This window comes from Piliocolobus tephrosceles, chromosome 2 (assembly GCF_002776525.5).
Source record: "Piliocolobus tephrosceles isolate RC106 chromosome 2, ASM277652v3, whole genome shotgun sequence".
In the NCBI taxonomy this organism is placed as follows: Eukaryota; Metazoa; Chordata; class Mammalia; order Primates; family Cercopithecidae; genus Piliocolobus; species Piliocolobus tephrosceles.
In genome coordinates this window covers 30207729-30213482 of record NC_045435.1, presented here as the reverse complement: position 1 = coordinate 30213482, position 5754 = coordinate 30207729, and the positions used below count along the sequence as shown (strand labels likewise).

Sequence of the window (5754 nt, the reverse complement as noted above, 5' to 3'; positions counted from 1 at the left end):
GACATATATACACACATGCACAACATTTTATTTAGGATGTTTAAATCTATATTTATGAGAAATACTGGTCTTTTTTTTAATGGCTTTGTTACAAAAGTATAACAACTTCATAAAATGAATTGAGTGCTTTTCCTCACTATTTTTCAAATGGTAGAGATTATCTGTTTGTTGAAGGGTTGCTAAATTATTCTATAAAAATCAACTGGGACTTCTGTCTTAAGGTCAGGAGTAGTGGGCAAACTGCTATGGGGTGAAGCGCTTTCTCCTAATGGGACTTTGACTTTGTACTAAGAAAGGAATGATCAGCCTAGGAACTTCTGCTGCTGCCTCACTGTCCAGAACTGGTCACATGACTATCTTTGTTGCAAGAGAGGCTGGGAAATTAAGTATTTTTAGCTAGGCACATTGTCTTCCTGAAAAGAAAAATCAACATTCTGCTATTAAGGATGAAGAAAAAGCAATGGCAACTGGGTAGGCAGCCACCAATGCTTTCTACAATAAAACTATTAGATATGCTAGAATGTTGGAACCTTTCAGTCTATCATTCTTGTATCTTAACTGAAGTAAACAGATAAACAAATACACATCTATGTGTTCAGAATAAATACACACAAGCACATGCACACACATCTTTGTCTCTCTGGTGTATATTTTGGGTGAATTTCTCAATACTCTCTTCATCTTTCTAATTCAGTCTTCCATTTTATACAGATTAGAGTTCGTTCCATCATCATGAATTAAATTCTATCCTCCCTCCTAAAAAATATCTTGAAGCCCTAACCCCCAATACTTCAGAATATGGCATTATTTGGAGATAGAGGTAATCAAGTTAAAATGAGGTCATTAGAGTAAGCATTAATATAATCCTTATAAAAAGGGGAAGTTTGCAGACAGACACACATGCACACAGAGAGAGAGAGAAAGAGAGAAGAGAGAGAATGCCACAAGAAGATGAGGGCAGAGATCAGTGTGAAATGTGCATGGTGGTGCACGCCTGTAGTCCCAGCTACTAGGGAGGCTGAGGCAGGAGAATCGCTTGAACCCAGGAGGCAGAGGGTGCAGTGAGCTAAGATCGTGCTACTGCACTCCAGCCTGGTGACAGAGCGAGACTATGTCTGAAAAAAAGAAAAATCATTATATTAGTGTCCTAAAAACCTTTTGTACCATATTCTTACTGTACCTTATAAAATGGTACACCTGTTTAGGACACTTACTATGAATGGAGTTTGCAGGACTGGAAGTTGCTAAGTCAATAAGTGAATGATGAATGCATATGAAGGCGGCGGACATTACTGTATACTACCGTAGACTGTAGGCTGTGGACTTTACAAACACTGCACATTTAGGCTACACTAAATTTATAAAAACATTTTTATGTTTATTTCTTCATCAATAATCTTAGCTTACTGATACTTTTTAACACATTGGACAGCTGGACAAAAATATTTTCTTTCTTTATATTCTATAAGCTTTTTTCTATTTAAATTGTTTTTAGTTTAGTTTTTACTTGCTCAAAACCTTTTTTGTTAAAAACTAAGACACAGCCGGGCGCGGTGGCTCAAGCCTGTAATCCCAGCACTTTGGGAGGCCGAGAGGAGCGGATCACGAGGTCAGGAGATGGAGACTATCCTGGCTAACTCGGTGAAACCCCGTCTCTACTAAAAAAATACAAAAAAAAAAAAAACTAGCCGGGCGAGGTGGTGGGCGCCTGTAGTCCCAGCTACTCCGGAGGCTGAGGCAGGAGAATGGCGTAAACCCGGGAGGCGGAGCTTACAGTGAACTGAGATCCGGCCACTGCACTCCAGCCTGGGCGACAGAGCGAGACTCCGTCTCAAAAAAAAAAAAAAAAAAAAAAACTAAGACACAAACACATATATTAGCTTTGGCCTGCACAGGGTCAGGATCATCCATATCACTGTCTTCCACCTCCACAGCTTGTCCCACTGGAAGGTCTTCAGGGGCAGTAACATGCATAGAGCTGTCATCTCCTGTAATAACAATGCCTTCTTCTGAAGGACTTGCCTAAGGCTGTTTTACAGTTAACTTTTTTTTTTTTTATCAGTAGAATTAGCACACTCTAAAATAACAAAAAGTATAGTATAGTCAATACATAAATCAGTGACATAGTCATTTATAATCATGATCAAGTATATACTGTTCATATTGCACATGCTATACTTTTATATGACTAGCAGTGCAGTAGGTTTGTTTACATTAGCATCACCACAAACACTTGAGTAATGTGTTGCACTATAATGTTATGATACCTATGACATAACTAGGCAATAGGAATTTTTCAGCTCCATTATAATCTTATGAGACCACAGCCATATATGCAGTCTGTCATTGACTGAAACATTGTTATGCAGTTCATGCGTGTGCTTTAAACTCTGCTGTTGTAGCGCAAAAGCAGCCACAGACAATATGTAAAAGAATGAATGTAGCTGTGCTCTGGCCAGATGTGGGGGCTCATGTCTGTAATCTCAGCACTTTGGAAGGCCCAGGTGGGTGGATCACCTGCAGTTGGGAGTTCGAGATCAGCCTGGCCAACATGGTGAAACCCTATCTCTATTGAAAATACAAAAATTACCCAGGTGTGGTGGTGCACACCTGTAATCCCAGCTACTCAGGAGGCTGAGGCACAATAATCACTTGAACCGGGAAGGCAGAGGTTGCAGTGAGCCACGATCGTACCATTGCACTCCGCCTGGGCAACAGAGAGAAACTCTGTCTCAAAAAGAGAAAAGAAAAGAAAGAAAAGAAAAATGTATGTAACTGTGTTTCAATAAAACTTTATTTACCAAAACAGGCAGAGGGCTGGATTTGGGCTGGGATGCGTAGTTTGCCCACCTCTGCCTAGGAAGATAGTCAAGACCTTTTTTCCCAACCTCCTCTAACAAGTCAGGGAGTCCCACTCTAGTCCCTGGCTCTGGTTCCCTATCTGTCATAGAATACATTTGATCTTCTTTAAGGGATATGAAGTGTCAGATGCTACTGTCTGCTCCCAGACCCAGAGCCCAGGAGAATTGCTGCTGCAGCCCCACGCCCTACTTTGCCTTTGTTTATTGAAGTCCTAATATGTGCTAGGCATTGTGCTTGGTCCCAGAGACGTAATAATGAATGATGCAGATATGGTCCTAATCTCATGAAGCTTACAGTTTAGTAGTAAAGACAAACGTTAGATTACTTCCCGTTTTCTCGAGTCGCTGTTAGTTGGCCTCGACCTGTAGTTCGCCCGCGACATGCCAGATCCATCAAAGTCCACTCCTGCTCCAAGAAGGGCTCCAAGAAGGGCGTGACTGAGGCGCCGCAGAAGGACGGCAAGAAGCGCAAGCGCAGCCACAAGGAGACGCACGTGTATATTTACAAGGTGCTGAAGCAGGTCCACCCCGATACCCTCATCTCCTCTAAGGCCATGGGGATCATGAACTCCTTCGTCAACGACATCCAGCGCATCGCCGGTGAGGCTTCCCGCCTGGCGCATTACAACAAGCGCTCGAGGAGCTGGCCAAGCCCGGGGAGCAAGCCCAGAGAGCCAGCCCGGGGAGTTGGCCAGGCACGCCGTGTCCGAGGGCACCAAGGCTGTCACCAGCGCTAAATAAACTTGCCAAGGAGGGACTTTCTCTGGAATTTCCTGATCTGACCAAGAAAGCTTCTTACCAAAAGAAGCACAGTTGCCTTCTGTTACCTCCTTATCTACTGCAGAAAAGACGACTGAAGAATGTAACCATACCTGGATGGACTTTTCTACAGGATAAAGCTGGCCTCTTGGTCTCATTCAGATTCCAAAGAGAATCATTTACAAGTTAATTTCTGTCTCCCTGGTCCATTCCTTCTCCCTAATAATCATTTACTGTTCCTCAAAGAATTGTCTACACTACCCATCTCCTCTTTTGCCTCTGAGAAAGGGTGTATAATCTTCTGTAACCCACTGAGGGGTTGGGGTAATCATTCTATGGTCCCCAGCCCTGTACATTAATACATTTACATGCCTTTTCTCTTAAACAAAAAAAGTAAAGACAAACATTAAATAAATATGCACACGCATGAGTGTATAATTATGATTCCAAATTGGATCAATATTAAACAAGGAGACTTTTATGAGAAAAAAATAATAGGAAACACTAACTTACTGTAGATTGAAGGGCCAGGGAAGATCACTCCGAGAAAGTAAAAGACGAATCTGAGGAAGTAAGAGAGGCCTCTAGGATAGAAATGAGTTTTCCTTGAAATGAGTCTGGGGAATATTGTTCCATGCAAAGCAAAGAATATGTATGAAGCTTCCAAGAAGGGAAAAAAGTATGTTAGTTCAAGCTTTTAATGAAAGTCTGAAGGCTAGTGAGTTTAGAACTGTTGTCCAGTACAGTGGTCATTGGCCACATATGGTTATTTAAATCTAGATTTAATTAATTAAAATTAAAATCTGTTCCTCAGTTGCTCTAGACATATTTTAAGTACTCAGTAGTTACATATGGCTACTATATTGAACAGTGCAAATATGGAACATTTCCCTCATTGCAGAAAGCTCTGTTGGAGAGCATTAGTCCAAAGCATATGTAGAGCTCTATAGTATATTTGAAATAACATTCATATGGAATTTTCATTAAATGGAAAATTATAAACGGAAGGCTTTTAAGTATCAGTATACAAACCAGGAAATAGAATAATATCAAATATATTAAAAAATAAATGTTCAGTCATTGGATGAAAAGCTGATGGTGTACTTAACATGGATGTATCCGGCTGTAATACCTGGACCACTGATCAATCTTAGCACAAAAAAGATGGCCCCCCATTGTGTACTTCCAGATGGAATAACACATCATCATCTATGAAATAGTCTTGCAAAAAAAAGTCAAACCTGAACCTGCTCAATCCTTTAGATTAGCACTATCCAACAGAAATATAATGCATACCACATGTATAATTTTAAGTTTTCTGCTAGCCTCATTAAAAAAGTAAAAATGAATAGGTGAAATCAATTTTAGTATATTTTTATTGAATCTAACATACTCAAAAATCATTGAAATTATGACTGAAGCGTATAATCAATGTAAAAATAATCAACATTTTGCATCTTTTTCTATTAAGTTTTGGAAATTTGTTGTATTTTTACATTATCAGCACATCGCAATTGAGACTAGCTGCATTTCAAGCACTGAGTAGTCATATGGATGCTGATTCAAACTAACAGAAAAAAAATTATGAGCTGATGGAGGAAATGTGAATACCGTCAGAATATTTGGTTATAGTGAGACCTTATTGTTTCTTTTCAGGTATAATAACAGTACTGTGTTTAAGTTTTTAAAGAGAGTCCTTATCTTTTAGATGCATATTGAAATATTTATGAATGAGATTATATAACATCTAGGATTTGCATCACAATAATCCAGTGGTGTCTGTATGGGGCATGAATAAGAATGCAGACGACACAAGATTGGCTATGAGCTGACTGGTTGAAACTAAGAAAATGACACCGGCTTGCTGTTTAATGTTACTGTTGAAGAATAGAGAGGGTCTTGTTCATTGAACCCACTACAAATGGGATAATGGAATTAGGATTAGCTGTTATTACTGTCAATCACTTCTGACCCAAGGGGAGATTATAACAATGGCTAGAATGCTTCCTCTGACTGTGAAGCAGATGTCCAATTATGGGCAATATTTCTGCCACCCTACTGCTGAGAAAAAAAAAAAAGATTGTGGCTCTAAATCTTCTCAGTTATATGGAAAAAAAAAAAAAAAAGGAAATTT

At 39.6% G+C, this 5754-nt stretch overlaps 1 pseudogene across 1 annotated transcript; it reads left to right on the top strand.

The window, feature by feature from the left end:
- The first annotated feature begins 3242 nt into the window (after positions 1-3242).
- Positions 3243-4005, top strand: LOC111541866 (annotated as a pseudogene). Its single transcript, XR_002731383.1, has one exon. The product of XR_002731383.1 is annotated as a histone H2B type 1-H-like (transcript).
- Positions 4006-5754: the final 1749 nt, after the last annotated feature.